Genomic DNA, 19,471 nt, shown 5'->3' with positions numbered 1-19,471 from the left:
AATTCTATTTTCAATTTCATTGAGTTTAAAACTCCTAAATAGTATTATGTTTAGATGTATGTTATAGAAATAAAAAACCTTTTTAAGTTAGCATGTTAGACAGTCTTGTTGGCTGTTCGGTGTAAGCCAATGCTCTGTGTTGAAGGTCATACTTTCACTTCTTATCGTTAACTTTTTATACCTTGTGACCTGTGTGGAGAGAAGTGTCCTTCACTCATACCACTTGTTCCTATTCATATTGGCACGAGTGTTTGTAAACAAAGACATATCTCTTAAACAGGCTTTAAACATTTGACTTAACATATCAGTTTAAAACAACTTGTATATAATGAACAACAGGCACACATGATATAATAACATTAATGGTACAAATTTTCCTGCACCAGATGCGCATTTCGACAATTCATGTCTCTTCAGTGATGCTCGTGGCCAAATATTTCAAATCCAAAGCTTATATAAAAGATTCAGAGCTATAATCCAAAAGGTCCAAAAAGTATAGCCAAATATGAAAAGGTAGATTCAAGTATTGTAGGACACACAAACTAGATATAATGAGCTTGTGAGGGCATAACTCGTTAAAACAAAAGAAGTCTGGACATAATCAAGTTGTAACTACCAATTAAATAAACAGTGTTTTTATTAATATGTTCAAAATTTTCCTTCCTTTATCAGAACTGCACTGAATTGATGATAAGGATGTTTTATATGATAAATGTGAACGGGTAACCATTCTAGTTGTATCCAAAGCCTGTCTCCTTTCTTCAGTATAAGGTTGACAGTTTGGGCTGCCATATCGTATTGTGGACCAGTGAATAGCCACACTATCTGCTGTCCATTCTTCCTGATAGAATAATGCGTGGATTGATTTGGGCCTCCTATCATAGCAGCTGACACCGCGTAAACACCATCCGTTTTAACAGTAAAAATACCCGTGTTTGAATTGTAACAGTTTCCAATATTAGTGAGTTTACGGGTGTATTTTACTATATCTCCTTTTTTCCATTTTATAGTATTATGATCTAAAGTGAATGTAAATGCCGTATATGAAGACTGACCATTATCATCTGAAAAAAAATTATCTTAAAATATACAATATATAAATAATTGAATATCTATAGAATATAATCTATATACAATGTTTTATACTGATTCATCTAACGTTACTAATTGGTCTTTATTTATAATGCACACACATTGAAGTAAGAGTTTAATTATATCTTTACTATTTTAAACGTGTGCTGTTCGTTTAAATACTACTTTTGTATTAAATTTATTTTGAATAATCCTAAATGATATATAATTTTAAACTCGGCTTATCTACATGATCAGCAACCCTTTTACATATCATAAAGTCCATGTTATGATGCTCGAGACCTTCAAACTTGAATAACTCAAGTTTATTAAAAAAAAATCAAGAGCTCATAAACCCTAAAAAACAAAACGGCAATGTAATAGTCGGGAAACATATTACAGCTTTACACGAAGGATATTTTTATAACACACACTCCTTATTTTTATGCTAGTACAGGCTACTAGACTGGTGATATTTTATATTGCAAGGGTTATCGGATACAGTTTGTAAAAGATACATACTATCTAAGCTACTGACATTAGGTATACAACACATTTGTTATATATTTTGTTGAAAGAGTCAAAACTTGTATAAAGGGGGTTGCCAGATACATAAGAGATATTCGAACGGATTAATCGTAAGCAAACTGGAAATGATATGGCAAAAAACAATAATGTACACGTAACACTAAATGGAAAACTAAATACTGAGCAACTTGAACCCGATCGCAAATAGTGCTGATTTAGAAAAAAAGGAATTATGAATCCCAATGAGACCTCCACAAGAGACCAAATAACACAGACATTTAAAATTTTTTTTTTATATATCACCAATTGACCTTAAGCAATTGGTTAAACCAAACTGCATTTTCAGCTATAAAAGTAACAAAAAAGACACATGTTATACAATTCAAACGAGCAAATTAACTAATTTAGGTACATAATAAGAAACAACAATCTGCAAATAACAAGCTCCTAAATTCGAACATCATTCAGCTGGACTAAAGTAGTTAGAAGGCACCAGCCCTCCGGTAACTCTAACAGTGGTGAAACAGTTAAACTATGAAAATCAGTTGAGAAAGGTTCAACTCATCAGATGGATACAAACCTCATCGTTTCATATGCGTATTTCAATAATTAACAAGTTTAGTAGTTGAATACCCGTGGGTTTACACTATTTGTGAAAGTTTTAGCCTGATGCATTTTGTGTGCCAAGGGAGGCGCATCCCTCTAATAAAAAAAAACCAGCTTTATCCGATTTGAATTTGTAGAGTCCGTACTTCAGCTCAAATGAAAATTATATCAGAGAAACATGCCAGTGAATGATTTCTCATTGTAAAAACTTGCATATACTTTGAAATAAATGTAATTTAGTTGTCGCATATCAGTATGGAGAGCCATTGAAACCACATAACGGTGTTTTGGTTTACGGCTGTAATATTACGGTCCCAGCATTGTAAGGGTTTATAAATTATTTACTAATTAAAACAATTAAATGTTCCACCTCTTTTATGCAAAGTTGACCCTTATTTAAATTGTTATTTTGGGGGTCTGTTTGGTTGTATGTTTCTTAACTATTAAGATCGTATTCATCATGGCTTTCAAATGTTTGAATGTGAGTGTTCCTCATGAAAACGAAGCCATGAAAATGATTCGGTCGCAAAATTGAGACGGTTATTAGACTATCAATTCAGTCAATGAGTTCAGAAATTAATAAGAAAACTAGTTTCAAATTCTCAAAGACAAAGTTAATCTTCGATGAATATGATTATTTTTGGTGTAACTTTTCGTCGTATTGGTTTTAATTTGGCATCATCTACGAAATATGATCATAATTGTGTTTATGGAAGCGAAACAGTGAAATAATAATTCGCTTTTATCAGCCAGTTAGATCAAATTTTGTCACAATAAACTAATTAACATCGCTAAAGATCTTTTTATTTACAAGAGAATAATTCGACCTCATTAAATCCGTATTCATATGACCTTCAAAAGGAGTTAAATGCTGGTATCGCATGAACAATGCATTTCGAGCTATTAAAAGAAAAATCAAGTTAACATTGTATCTCTCTGATGAGTTAATCATTTTACTTTTATAGTTCGTTCTTACATTGTACTGTTACACCACTGTCCAAGGTAAGGGGATGGTTTGGATCCTGTTAAAATGTTTAACACCGCCACATTTTGTATTTATGTGTCTGTCCCACGTCTGGTTTTCGTTTACTTTTTGAACATTAATTATGCTGTTAGATTACACGTTTGAATTGCTTAAATTTGCGATTGCGGGGCATTTATAGCTGACTATGCGGTATAGGCTTTGCTATTTGTAATAGGACATACGGTGACATATATCAGTTACTTCTTGTGTCTTTTGGTCTCTATTGGAGAGTTGTCGCATTGGCAATCATACCAAGTCTATTTTTTATACTGTGAGTGAAACAAAGGTAAATCATTGGCTGACTCTTTCGAACTACAAACACTTATTCTCATAGGGAAATAAAGGATGATTCACACATTTGTTTACCTATAATATTATATCAAACTTGAAAGATCCAACCGCACCTACTATGTATCGATTTGTATCTATGGTTATGGTACTATCTGTTTAAAAGACTGTTAACAGTCTTCGGATATCACCTTGATGACTAATTAGATAGCGTCTAAACTAAGATATATACATTCGAAATATTGAAATATTGATACATATTATCGAGTATTTTGATAAAATGCAGGATTATCATCATCATGATTATTATTTTGACATATTTGTTAGTTAAAAACGCGTTATGCATAAAATCTTACCGATACTTTCACGACAAAATTTTCCCTTTCGATCATCATCACATTCTATACACTGAGGTTCGTAGGCATCTACGTATACCTGGTTCAAGATCATCGGAACCAAAACAATCAAGATGTAGGTAAAAACCAGTGTCATTATCCTTTCAATTTTCAGCTTATTAGGCGTTCCTGTCATGGAAAAAAATAAGTCAGTAAGATATATATTTCTTTAACATGACTGAAAACGAGAATAATTTCGTCGAGAAACACATCGTGCAAATAGGTCATTCTCTTATTAAATATTATAATCATTGTATTATATTTAAAACTTTCGAGGGTCAATATTTGGTTACATAAAGAATTTTTGTTTCTATTTCAAAGTTAAGATCGCAATTATAATTGCACGCAATAATTTCTGAATTTAAAGTACTTAATTCAAATGTCAATGCGGCATATTTTAACATTTATATGCCCCGAATGTTTAAGAGTTTAAAGTTATGTTAACATTTCGTATACCCCTCCCTCCATGTTAGATCTTCCTGTGAATTCAATTTCGTCACAACCCATGTGAATGTATACTGGTAACATTCCAAGGTATGTCTCTATGAGATGAAACATAGATATTTGAACTGGAAACCAGTATGTAAACCAATCAAAATATATATGAATTTTTTAAACTCCCCAAAAGAGGTGTGGTTTTAGTCATTAAGGGTAATAAAAAAATATCCAATCCTGCCTCTGCCTCGTCCGCATCTTACAAGCATACCATCAAATCAGAAAGTAATAGATTTGTTTCTTTTACTATCTTCCTGGTGAAATGAAAACACATACTTGGATAATTGTAACCGTTAGTGTAATAAGAGCTATCAATCAGAGTTATACAGTTCCTGATATTTTCTCCCTGATGCCACACTTCTCGATTTCATGAAAGCAAATCTTAACTCCAATACATTTGGTATTTTATGTCATTACCTGATAATTGGCTACTGATGTGAGTATATATACAATATTAGGTCAATTTCAGGAAAATATATGTTTTTTTGTATGAGGCTGAGTAACTGAGGAAGGGCGAGATTCTACCGAGATCTTAGGCGAGTTTTGCGCCGAGTACAAAAACGTTTATATTTTTATGACATAGACCTTATATTGTTTTTACACTGCAACTTAAATTAATACATAAATAGCTTTTTAAATCTTAACACAAATGTCAAACTTATTTTCATCCCTTAATGGACCCCTGATTGTTGAGAAAGCGTTCCGTGATGAAATTGACATTATACAAAATAAAGCTATGTAACTATATTTAGGAAATAAACACAGGTAGTTGCAGTATAAAAACAGTAAACAAAACTTACGACGTATGAAGCGAATTACCAACAGTTTACTTTTAAAAGTGTGATATATAAAAAAAAACTTTTAATGGGCGTTATCTTTTAAAGACAGTCTGAACAATGCATTTGTATCTTTAGAAATATATGTTTTTGTGAATCAACACACTTTTTGTCAATCATAAGACTACATCCCTACAACGCAAATGTGTATTATTCAAGTAGGTTTTTTTAATTATGTTTCAAAGGCATGATGATTTAATCAATACCAGCATTGCAGTTTTTCTACAGCTATTGCCAAATTTTATATCTGGATCTTTTCCATTAACAAAACCTTTAAGATGATAAATACAACTTACCTATTCCAGAATATCTCCTGAATGGGGGAAACCTGTTCTTGTATGAAATTGATCACGAATAATAAATTTGACAAGGATGAACAGTCTTTATATCGTGATGTTAACAGCTATTGCATACTGATTTGGCAACACATTTGCGAATGCTACGTTGATCTCTTAAATCCTTTGTTTTTGCAAAAGTTGTAAAACATATAACGTATGCGGCTAATTATCCTCATGCATATTAATCGTTAAGTAACTTGATACATTGAAAGATGACAATTTATTTACTGGCTGTGCATGTATGTGTTTGGTCGCCTGCTCTCTGATTGTGTTTAATATAACCTTCTGTGTAGAATCACTGCTATTGACCACCCGCACCTATTGGTTGATATCATACGTGGTTTTTATCTTAATTGTTTTAAGAGGGTGTATTTTCCAAATTGTAGTAAAGATGTTTGTTTGCTGCGAATTCCATCAATTTATCCTGAATCTACTTGTGATTTGAGGTAACTACGGATATTCATAACTCTCTATATATGCTTGATATGACTGTCTTTACTCTCGACACAGGATGTTTTATTGGAGTCATTCGTTGTGATCGTGATTGATACATTGTTTTTTATATAAAAGTTGGTGTATACACATAGACTAGAACACACGTCATTGAAACAGTAATGTTTGAATGTGTGTATTTTGAATTCATACCTTTTTTTATGTTTTACTAATTCCAAAAGTAGACAAAGACTTACATTATCTCTCACACTTTATGATACGTATATCACAGAAAAAAAAACCTTTCAATTCACATCTTTTATTGTCAATTAAAATTAGTGTTGTCAAATCGTACACTTTTGCCTAAACGGTTACTCGGACAATCGTTCGACCGATTAACCGGTTAACCGGTATAGTTCAGATTGGGGTTTGAAAGCCTTATCACTAGTACCCTACACATAGATATAAGATGTAGTATGAGTGTCAATTTGACAACCTTTCATCCAAGTCATAAATTTACGCTTTTAAAATTTAATATTGTACTTTTGGCATTATACGGCTTGCTTTGAGGATTCCTGGCAAAGTCTGATTTTTAATAATCAGATGCACCGTATCAACTATAGCGTCTGTACCAACTTAAGATTGAAAAAAAACCAAAAAACTTCTATATCTCGTAGGATTAAATATGTCTGAAACCGATTATTCTTTTCTTTTCTCTTGTTGTCTCCGAAAATAATGTGGAGTGTTTCAATTTGAAATGATTAATTATAAAAAAGAAGATGTGGTATGATTGCCAATGAGACAATTTTCCACAAGAGACCAAAATGACACAAAAATTAACAACTATAAGTCACCGAACGACCTGTTTCTTTGCTTTGTTTGCTTGTTTCTTTAAGCATGTTACTCGTACTATCACGTATTCATTGAGAACATTCACATTGGTTTGCATTTCACAATTTTTTAGTAAGCAATTCGTTTCAAGTAAGACTACGCCTTGCACGACGGAGGTTGCACATTTAGATAGATTAAAAACGAACTTATGAAGTAAATCATAAAATTTAATCGCATTACTGATTTAAAGTGACTGTTAAAAAACATGTGAAACTAATTATGTTTCTGTAAGATCCTGCCCCAAGCTGAGAGACAAGTTCTAATTAATTTTATGTTTTTAGGATTAACAATAACAATCAATATACTGGATAATTGATCTGTCTAATTAATTAACACGACGACAATTTTTAAATAAAACATAACTATTTAATGATTTCTATACAAATATATCAAATCTACCAAAATTGAAAAAATCCGGTTAACCGGTTAGCGATTTTGGTATTCGGTATTCGGTCGTTCGAACGGTTAACCGTTGACTGCACTAATCATGCTAATTAAAATCAATCAGATTGCTGCATGCTAATTCATTTGTAGAGTTTTTATTTGTGAAATAACTTATACTGGGTTTGTTCAAATACAATAACCAAGGGTATTACGGATGTGAGCCTGAATAAATTATTGTGTTTGTATCTGTCACCATACTGTATTTTAGAGGGATCAACATAGGCACTTCTGGTGAATGTTGTCTGTCTTGAAAAAGATTGTAAACAACACGTTTAATAATGGTATGCGTTGGAAGCGCCTTTCTGGATTTACCTTAATCAAGAACGCCCAAAGCCAAACATTTGAAAGCCGTGAATGTATAAGTACCGAAACAGTTTAAGAGTTATATGACAACAAATACCTACAAAAAAAATCAAGTTTGTACGAGCGAGTTGAAACCTTAATTTCTTTCTGATTTCAAATTTTATCAACAGAAAATTTTAGAAAGTTTTGTTATAAATCATGTCAGTGAGCACGTTCTCATTACCTTAAACAGAGGAGTAGGGTAGAATTTGATTGCAAATGAACCAAATATGTGCAAGATTTGAAAACAATAATTATTTAACAATAAACACAATCGAATCCGTATAGTAGGTTATAAAAGTAACCGTAAAATCCTTGAAAAGTCATTGAACTATTTCAATTTTGTCACGGAAATAACATACGAAAAACGCGCACAGCTGGGCTTGTTAACGTGTTCACCGTTGATATTTTATATGTTGTGCAATGTATCTGTGAATAATATCGTTGGTAATCAATTTGTAGATAAAGATTAATTGATGCAATGGTTTGTTTGAACTATGCATGGATTGTAATAATAAAAAGAAACATTTTACTTTTATTATGTTTAAAGATTTTGGTATTTGATTGTTTATCAGGTGATTCAGTTGTACATCCGAACTATCATACTGTCTGTAGATACTTTAATGTTTTTGGCATTGCACAAGTCAGTTCATTTCTATTGATGATGGCGTTTAATCCCTGATGCATGATTTTTAATTGTTACTTTTTTTGCTTTTACCTAGCTATCAGTAACTGTAAAAACTCTCAAACATATTTTTCTCGTTACTTTAAGTACAAAATAAATGTATGTACCACCTATAGTATGTATTTATTATGACGATACATTATCGTTTCTGTTCTTGTATTTTGAACATTTTGAACAAGAAAGTTTATTTGTTTGACAAAATTAATTAATTAAGATTTTCTTTTGTACGCTATTTTATATTACTCGATTCCAAGGTTATAGGTGTCTTTTTGACATTGTTTTACGTATCCGTTTTTTTATCAATACTGTATTTTTATTGTGTCACACATCAAATTTGTTCGTTAGATATATGAGGGGGGTAGGACCTATATCGGGACTCCGGGATCGGGATTTTGGGATTGACCATTTCGGGATCCGGAAATTCTTTTTTCGATGATTTCGGGATATCGGGATTTAAATTTATTTAAATTCGGGACACCGTGATTTTGTTTTTATAAGCACGTGATTTCGGGATCAGGACCCCTCCTATCCCCCCTCATATATGTTTACTTGTTTTTGTAAATACGTTTTTTTCTATTGAGGTAAGCAATTTCAATTGATATTTTATAGTATGTCTTTCTATGTTGTTACATTGTATTTCAGGTAAAAGTGCAGATTGGAGCCTGTTAAAACGCTTAAGGCCATACGATACAGTTTTGTTCCCGTATTTTCATTTTGATAAAAATTTCCATGTAGAATTTTTTTTACCTGGTTAAATCAAATATGTAATAAGAAATATACCTTCATGTGCTACTTTTTGAGTAAAATGAGGTCGAAATTTTGTATATTTGCTCAAAATTCGGATTTGTAGCCGTGTTTTACTTTTCGAAAGGAAGACATAACCTTTCTGTTTTAAAAGATAAACACAAATTGTGTTTTGTTAAATATTTTATAATTTCTGTATTTTTTAAGAATCCTAAAAATGTATACATTTTTTATTCAGAAATAACTTATATTTATCAAATGTTCATGAATGTAGAAAAAAACATCATTTTTTGCTGTATATTTATCAAATTTAAAAAAGTTTAACTATTTACGTTTTCATGAAAATTGGCCCACGTATTCCATAGAAGTGAAAAAGCCCCTTCAATTTCTTACAACTTTTCTATTGTCAATTAATATATTAATTGTGATTTTATCTGTTATTACATGTATACTAGATTTGAGATGAATCATCATAAACATTACTGATGGATTTTGTATATCTTGTCATTCGCATTACTTACAACAGGGGAGAAGATGGGTATAACTTTAACATGTTGAATGCTAATACCAATATATAGAGGATATGAAAATGTTTGCCATTTCACAATCAACACAAACGAATTCGCATAGGAGCTTATAAAAGAACCAGTAAATATCTTTGAAAAGTCATTTGGTTATTTTAATTTTGTCACAGAAATAAGATTCGAAAAACACGTAAAGCTGGGCGTCTTAACGTGTTGTTACAGTTGTTGTGCAATATATCTGTAATAATAATTAATTAGTAGATAAAGATTTAGAAATGTAGAAGTTCGTTTGACATGTTTGAACTATACATAAATTGTAATAATAAAAAGTTACATTTTACTTTTATAGTTTTTCGTATTTGATTATTAAACAATGCATGAGCTTGAGACGAAGACTCATTTACGTTATCAAATTTCTAAGATTGCTATTGACGAATTAATTTCTCGTTTTTGTTAATATTTGATTCATTTTTAACAAGGAAAAGTCATTGGCTATATAGCTTGGTGTGTGGATTGACGAACATTTAACTTCTATAAAAAAAAATGCAAAAGAATGTTTGACCAATTTTACTTTATGGTAGAGGAATCTGGGTCACAAACTCGTTCAGGCCATATCAACGGTACAAAACCTAGCATGTAATTTGTTCTTTTTGGTGGGGAAGCGAACATCGAACATAGCTTCACGTGGTGATATGGGATGGACTTAACCAATAACTAAACAACTAATAAATTATTGTAGACTTGTTTGCAAGTTGATCCGTTCTGACCAACACAGAAATTCTTACAAAACTCTTAAATGTGCATTTAGAGGAAGAAAAAGTTGGTCATTTGAAGCGGATTGGATTATTGACCGGATCAAACTAAAGTATCCGACGTATGCCTTAACATTATCGACTAAATCAGTTATGCATATGATAAGGGAAAAACTATGTGAACTGGAAAACATAGAATGATATGAAGAACTTTTGATGACAGTCGTAATGTAAAAACGAAAACAAATTACGCACATACAGATGTTAAAGACAATGTGTAAAATCAGAAACTTATGTGTATCGACACATTTCTAAACAGATACGCTTCTGATGGCTCTGTTGAGCTCCGGGGGTCTACCGCTAGCACAGGAAACTGGCAAATACTCCAGGCCACTTAAATCCTTAGAGGACATAATTTGTTTGTTTTGCAGCCAGGTGTAAGGTTAGGCTGATAGAAGTGACATAGTTGTAATTGAACTTTATTTTACTAATTAACAAAATGTGGCAGGGATTCCTGCAGATGTTATTAAAAGCGCCTAGGAACAACAATTGAGTTCTGAGTTCACTTCCAAATCTTCTTTTCTGCATTATCATGATATGTCATTTTGCGGTGCTTTCTGGTAACAATAAAAATAGAACTTAACCGGTTATATATTAAAAACTCCAGAATCATAAGTGACTTGCTCACATACTCCCCTGCTTATAAAAGTAACGTCCTCGTTACTGCAACCATAACACAAAAAGTACAAATTAACAGTATTAAAGTAATTGCAAGAGTAACATCATTTTTCAGATTGAAGAAATAAAGTAGTATCATCTGCTAGTTGGCAAATTTTCAGAGTATTATTTTTGCCATCTAGTTTTATTTCTAGTCCTTTTAAATTTTTATTTTCCCTTATCTTAATTAATTGCCATTACTTCTACTGCTAGAACAAATAGTAAGGATGATAACGGACATCCTTGTCGGATTCCACGAGAAGCACTGAATTGAGTAGAAACCCACCCGTTATTAATAATGCATCCTTTAATATCCGAGTACATTGTCTGAACCAACCTAATAAAATTGTTTTTAAAGCCAAATTTCTTTAAAGTCTCAAACATACAGTCCCATTCTAAGGAGTAAAATGCTTTTGTAAAGTCAAGGAATAAGATTGCCCCATCTATTTTAAAAGTTTCAGAGTAATCTATAACATCTTGTATTTGTCGGATATTAAAATCAATATACCTATTTTTTACATTATCCTTTGTGGTCAGTGTGTATAATTTTGGGTAGTAGGAGTTTTAATCTTTGTGCTAATGCATTGGAGTATTTTTGCATCATAACTTAAAAGAGTTATAGGTCTATAATTATCTAGTAAAAGAGGGTCATATTGTTTTTTTTTTTATAAATTAAGGATATTAGACCTACCTTCTGAGTGTTTGATAACTTTCCTTTTTCATAACAATAATTAAAAGTAGCAACTATAAAAGTTTTTAATTCTTCCCAAAATGTTCATTAAAATTCAACATTTAATCTATCAAGCCCAGGAGCTTTATTAAGGTTCATTTTAAAAATAGCATCAGTACAATCATCAACAATTATTTCCCCTTCACAAATATTACTTTCAGAGTCATTTAATTTTTTATATTCTTTTAGAGATTCTAAATACTTTTTTGTTTCTTCTATCTCAGGATTTTTTTTAGAGTACAATTTTTTATAATAATTTGCTTCTAATTCTAATAGTTTGTCGGATCTTTTGTAACTTGGCCCTTACGATCATATAATTGGGTTATTGTTTTGCTACTCTGTCTAGATTTTTCTATCCCTAGAAAATATGCTGAATTTTTTTCTTCCTCTTCAACCCGTTTTACCCTTGCCCTTATTCGATTACCTTTTATTTTCTCATAATGATTATAGAATTTTCCTATTTCATTTTCTATATTTTCTACTTTCTGTACTAAATTGCTTTTGTTTTTATCATTGCATGATGATTTGTCTATAATTTTATTTAATTCCGTTAACATTTTTTCCAACTTGCTGATTTAGTCTTTTTTATTCTTAGCTTTTATTTTACAATAGTTGATTGTCTGGTCTCTTAACTTAAATTTTGAAGTTGTCCCACAGAATGTCAAGTTCAGTTTTAGTTTTTACCTTGATTTTATAATTCTTAATTATCTTATTAATTATTTCAATGTAGTCTTCATTTTGAAGTACACTACTGTTAAGCTTCCAGTATCCCCTTCCTTTTTGTCCTCTACTTAAATTTATTTTTAAGGAAACACAGTTGTGATCTGTGTATTGTAGTACTATTGGTATTAAATCACATGAAACACAGTTTTTGAATACCTCAGGAGCAATTAAAAAATAATCAATTCTTGTCGACTCCGATCTATCTTTTCTGCTCCATGTATATTGAATTTTGCTTGGATTTCTGTTTCTCCACACATCACTTAGTTGAAGGGCCTTTATAAGTTTATTTAGGATGTGAGCAGTTTTTTTTTTTATTTTTTTGGTGCTTATATTTTCTTTTTGAATCAATATGGGATACTATTTCGTTATAATCTCCTCCTAGAATTAGTTGACCCAAACTTTTTTCTTCTATTACAGCATGTACAGTTTAAAAAAATAATATTTCTGCTTTTTGGATTATTTGGCGCATAAATGTTCGCTATTGTTATAATAGTGTCATCTATTTCAATATTAACAAGCAATAGCCTTATTTCATTATCTTTATAGTCATCTATAATTTTAAAGTTTAGTTTTTTTTCAGCCATATGTCAATTCCCCTTGAATTGCTAGAACCATTACTTAGTAAAAGTTTGCCTTTACAATTTACTGTACAGATATGAAGATGTTTGTTTAATACCATAGTTGGTGAGTATTTTAATATTTATTTGTAACATCCATTATGCTTCAGTAAACTTAGGTAAATCCTCTTTGGAGTGTTAATAATCAGGTTACACTTAAGTTGACCTTTACAGAGACTATAAATAGACATTTTTCCTGGTGTTTTATTGTTATTGTGTTTGATTAAACAATTCTTATCTTTATTTTTAGGATAAGAAGATGGTGACTGATTTTGACTTGTCTTCATTGAACATTGGCTTCCAAAAAATTGAAACCTCATAAGATATGGATAAAATATGAAAAGCTCCATACGTACAGATAGAACAAATATAATTATGTACACCTGCATTTTTTCTAATTGTTTTTATAATATATAATAAAATAGGTTTAATACAATATTACAGTGTTCACTAGTATTGACAGCTGATAACATTTAGACAGATTAATTTTTTTTTTCGTGGTTCTTGATCGTTTTGTACTGTTATTTGTAGCACGATCATGAAGTGAAAATTCTTGTAGAGTCTTATTTTCTGTCTGTCTGTAAATGTAGAAATCTGACAATAATTCAGATACTGGTCCGCTTTAACCAAATTCCTTACTACGTATACTAAACACACTTTTTGTTGGGTTTTTTTAAGACAGTGGTAGGTACCGTACCTCCTCTTTAGCTGGACCTTCTAGGTGACTAATTACAAAGTTAACGTTTTCCCTCTTTGGGTGGGCCTACTCTTTATTATCCAATCAACATATTCGATAAACTCCTCTAATGTTTGCGAGTCATCTTTTCTACCTGAGAATTTGCAGGCCCAAGCTGATCTCAAAAACCTTACCATCACAATCATAGACCACAACGAGAGTTGTTCAAGAACTGAAAGACATGCTCGAGAAAGGTCTTGGATTAAAAAAGAGAGCTAACTTTAAGGACAGTTTCTCTATAGGGCATAAATGAAAAAAAAACATAGAATGAGTCTCTCATTTTCCTGTCATCACTTGTTTCCATTGTTTCCAGTAAATCCGGCTTCCTTACAGTTTTCAGGATTTTTTTTAATTATACTTGTTTTATTTACAGGTCTCTATTCATTTTGGTAGGGATGTACAAGTACGCAGTCACGTTCAATTACTAAACGTTAGTCAAAATGTATTTTACTTTACTAATCATTATAAAACTGCTGTTTTACTGTCTTGCTGTATGGATTTCAAGATTGTTATAGTTTTATAATCAGAATAGTTTGATATGATTCATTTTACATCGTGGTCATACTGATGAAGGATATCTGTTATTCGAATAATGTAAAGTTAAGGTGGTTCATGTTATTGATATTTTTTTTGGTGATGTTGTACCCTTATAGACTGGTAAAATTTTAGTTTTAGTAGTGTACTGTTTCATTTTTATATGATCCATCACCCCGTAAGATTTATCGTTGTCTTTAAATTATTCAGTCAATTTATATATTATATATATTGGCGTTTTTTAATAAAAAAAGTGATTTCTTGTCCAAGCCACTTTACAAAAGAATGTGTTTGATATTTATATTTTTGTTCTGTCGGTACATTGAATTAGACTTAACATTTGTAAGTAAAGAAACATACTATGTTTAGAGGGATAATTAAGATATTGATTCCTGAATGGTTCAAAATAACCAAAATGGCATGTCTCTAGACATGCTAGACATCCAATTCAACATTCATTCTCTAAAATATGGTAAAAAAAAGGTAGAAATAAATGTTATTTTTACTTTAATTATCCAAAAGTATGTTTAGAGCCAACATATTTTAATAAAGTTTTTGACAAAATGTTCCCTACGAAACGAATTCATTAAATTTTGCTTATAAACAGTTTTATAAATTAATGTGTGCAAGAGATATAGACCTTAGGGTCTTACAATAAAAGTTAGGCTTTCATAACGGCAGTCAATTTTAATAAAGTTTTTGACAAAATGTTCACTACGAAACGAAGTCAATAAATTTTGCTTATAAACAGTTTTAAAAAATTAATGTGAGCAAGAGATATAAACCTTAGGGGCTTATAATAAAAGTTATGATTTCAAAACGGCAGTCAATTTGTTGGCGAAAAATTTGAGCACATCAAATGGACCAGAGTGATACCGTATTTTGTTTAATGTACACTTCGAAAATCTCCTTCAGTATCTAGTTTTAAAATTATAAAAAAATATCAAATTTACAGCTTAGTATGTGCTTTGATGAATAGAATCATTCTTCTTACTATTGCAATATAGGGATTGTGGCGGAAAAATAAAGCATGTGAATTTGTCCACTACACAACGGTCGAATACGAAACAAGTATGGTAGAAACACGTTACGTAGTGGAAACTACCACTACCATGCAGTCGTTTTTTTTTTACTTTTATCAATTATATTCGGGCAAAACAAATAACAAGGGTTAGTTTCATGTTAAAGAGGGACGAAAGATACCAGAGGGACAGTCAAACTCATAAATCAAAAATAAACTGACAACGCCATAGCTAAAAATGAAAAGGACAAACAGACTAACAATAGTACAATTGACACAACATAGAAAACTAAAGAATACACAACACGAACCCCACTAGGGGTGATCTCAGGTGCTCCGGAAGGGTAAGCAGATCCTACTCCACATGTGGCACCCGTCGTGTTGCTAATGAGATAACAAATCCGGTAAATAGTCTAATTCGGTAGGTCACATTTATGAAAGGGAGGGGGATTGTAATTACGACGTAAGGATCATATCCGATATCATTTGTGAAACGGTTATTCCATAACGGTCAACCAACTCGTGATGGCGTAAAATTTACGAAGAGATGATTTCAACTTCATCACTTGGAACTCTTCAGTATGTTTTCAGTATGTTTTAATCAACATAGAACATGTAGAATAGTGTTTAAGGCAGCTACAAAACTTTGTTATGTCCACTACGAAACGGTTTTTGTGAACGAAGCTCATCAAAATGTCCACTACGTAGCATGAGTTATACCTTCATATGTGAAGTATTGTCTAATCATTATCGATAAAAAATGGTTCTCCAATTCAGAAAAAAAATGTCAAAAGGAGACATTAAAATGCCAAAAATTGCGTTTACAAGCAGTTGTGTATTGGACAAATGTCCCCTAAGAATTAGTACATCAATTATGAAAAAAAATCATTTTGAAAAGTATTTAAGATTGCACTTTTTATTTCCTAACTCTTCTATAATACTAGTGGTATTCAAAAACACTATTGAAATAACATTTTAGAGAAGTAAACTTTCCATTTGTTTAGGTCTGAAATTCACACTTTTATTGAAAGCGCCCATATATATATTTGAGGTATTTTTTAGTAATTTAATGGTCAAGTTTTGTGACTTGTACAGTGGAGATAACTTCTTAACTCTAATAAAATCTGTCAGGAGAACAGTTCTACGAAAGTATATAGAACTGTCATCCTGACACCTTTTAGACAGTTTTAGCTGGAACAGTTCTGTTCTATCTAGAACTGATTAAGACAGCTCTACCTGGAACTGATCTTGACAATTCTAACCTAGAGCAGTTTTAGACAGTTCTACCTAGAACTGACCAATTTTTTCGTCAGTTCTACGGCTAGAACAGTTCTACGACTAGAACTGATTTGGTCAATTCTACGGCTAGTATTGATTTAGTCAGTTCTATATATAGAACAGTTTTAAGAATTATTTGTCTTAAAAATAAATAAGTCAAAAGAATATAATGTATATTCAAAGTTTCTTATTAGATCACGTCGTTTAGTAATGTTCTACAATCCTCCAAGGTTTGGTCAGATCTGCGGCTAGAAAACTTTTAGACAGTTCTGCTGACAGTTCTAGGACAGAACATTCTGACAGTTCTAATGAGAGGTTAGAAGAGATCTCCAGTGTATGTTTTTACGGGATATAAGTTTTACAGTGTCTTATAAGTCCTTTTCATGGCTGGATATTGATTGTTTTATATGTATATATTTATATAATGTTGCTTATATTTATGTCAATCAATATGTGACACTGTAATGAATTATTTACTTACAAGAGTAAACTCCGTATAACATACTCCAATTAATGTATTTCCTGAAAATAAGCAATCAACGCATTCTTAAATCACCAACTGTAAAATGTAACAACGACATGGATTAAACTAACACCAGTAATCAACAATCAAACATCAATTTACATGTTAACAATATAAAATTATTCCGTTAGCACTATGAATACACGTATGTCAGGTGTTGACAACATTTCACTATTTAAAGAAATTAAATTAACATTACGTCAGTTGTATGTGCCACATTATATTGGAAATTTTCCTTCTCAAAGATGAACTCCTGTAACCAGTATCATAATGAGAGGGAATATCCAAGATATCAGAATGAATGAGAACATCTGAGACACAAGAACGAGAAATAATATAATAGATACCCAAATGTGAGGAAATATCAAAATAACTTTCAAAATAGACAAGAACATAAATTATAGACACATTCAAATGGATCAAAACTATCCGTACCAATCAAATGAGAGAAACAATATGAATCACGAAAATGACAACATGGAAATACTTATGAAGCAACTATTAAGAAAATTGTTTTAGTTAGATATTTTTGCCAAATTATAAATTACACTAAAAATTACATTACCCTTGTAACAATTTATTGCTTTGTTTTAGTCATGTTTATCAAATTTTGATAGCTACTGTTTTGATTTTTGTTCATAATTAATGATAACTTGACGTGAAAGATTCACTGAGGTGTTGAAGGCTTTAATATTATAACTGCTTTTTAAAAAAGGAGAGAAAAGCAAGAACGAAAACATGCGATTTGATTATTTTAATTGTTTATTTTAGTAGTACAGGAAGTACAATTTGTTTTGCTTTGTTTATATGTTTATGAAACACAAAGAAAACAAAGACACAATTATCTTGATATTGGTATTTCCTTCATCATTTGCATGTATACATGATCAATATGATTCCTTTCAAATTATTCATATTTTATTGTTCAAAAAAATACATTTGCTATTAAATCAAGAATTTAATTGCATTGTTATGTTAACATATAAGCTTAACACTAAGAGAACAATATTTACATTAAAATGTAAACAATACATTTGAATTTAACTTGCATATCTAGATAGATTTTCATTGAAAATAATTACAGTTTGAATTTATTTTATTCTGAAACTTTAAGAATATTTAACATATATATATTTAAAAGAAAATATGTTTTACTTGTATTTATATACTACTGAAAAACATTAAGCTTGTAATATAGTTACATTATGTACAAAGGGAGATAATTGTTAAACTTTAGTAGAACTCTTAGAAGTATCCAATTGCAACCAAAATTTAAAACTGTTTTCATTTGTAAAATTATGACTTTTCAACAAAACCATTTATCAGTAGCATCTTGGAATATTCGTTGTCTTGGGGATGAATACATGGTCCCTAGTTTTATTGAAACTTTTAATTCTGATATAAACGTTGTTCTTGCAACATGGAAAGGCGTAAGTGCAAATACACAAATAAATGGATTTGTATCAATCTGAAAATCTTTTAAAAAAAAAAAGTCTAAGAGACACAGCGAGGGAATAATAGTTTCTATAGAACAACAAGCATACATGTATCTAGGAATAGAATATCTAACGGATGGATCTCAGTCACCAAATAGAATGTGGTTAAAACTACATTTAGATCTGTGCTGTGAACATCCCCCCATTTAATTTAACACACACTGCAGGCTGAGATAGTAAAATATTCACATGGGGATCAAGCCTTAATTGGGGACCTTTAGTGCCAGAACTTGGGAAGAAGCTGACTACATTGAAAATGAAAATAATAGTATCCATTTTTACAGGATATGTTACCCTAAGACTATGATCTAGATTCTCCTATTAAATGAAATAACTGATATTTTAAACCAACAAGGTAAAAATTTAATAAACATGCGTTTCTCTCAAGACTAAGGATCTTAAATGATAGATATTTAGGAGATTCGTCGTGTTATCTAACATATTTTTTTTCTAAAAATAACTGAACCACAATTGACTATGCAATATACTGAGCAAAGATCTCCTGCCCTCAGTAGAGTATTTTTGTACCTCTGATCTAAAAAAAATTATCGGGCCATATACAGATTTCCTTTCGACTTAAATTTGACATAAACAATATAGAAATAAAAAGTACTTTGATAATAAACTTATGAAAACAAATAATAACATAAAGATGGACTGATGTGTCACATGGTAAGATGTATCAAAAAACGTAAATGAAC

The 19,471-nt window shown here is 31.0% G+C and overlaps 1 long non-coding RNA gene across 1 annotated transcript; it reads right to left on the bottom strand.

Annotated features, from left to right (window-relative positions):
• Positions 1 to 619: 619 nt before the first annotated feature.
• On the bottom strand, positions 620 to 5,662 carry LOC139523689 (uncharacterized). The gene is made up of 3 exons (XR_011664664.1): positions 5,540 to 5,662; positions 3,874 to 4,041; positions 620 to 1,064 (listed from the first exon to the last, which is right to left on the bottom strand). It is a non-coding gene; the product is annotated as an uncharacterized lncRNA (long non-coding RNA).
• Positions 5,663 to 19,471: the final 13,809 nt, after the last annotated feature.

Source organism: Mytilus edulis, chromosome 5 (assembly GCF_963676685.1).
Source record: "Mytilus edulis chromosome 5, xbMytEdul2.2, whole genome shotgun sequence".
NCBI classification, from domain to species: domain Eukaryota; kingdom Metazoa; phylum Mollusca; class Bivalvia; order Mytilida; family Mytilidae; genus Mytilus; species Mytilus edulis.
This window is presented reverse-complemented; position numbering and strand designations above follow the sequence as displayed.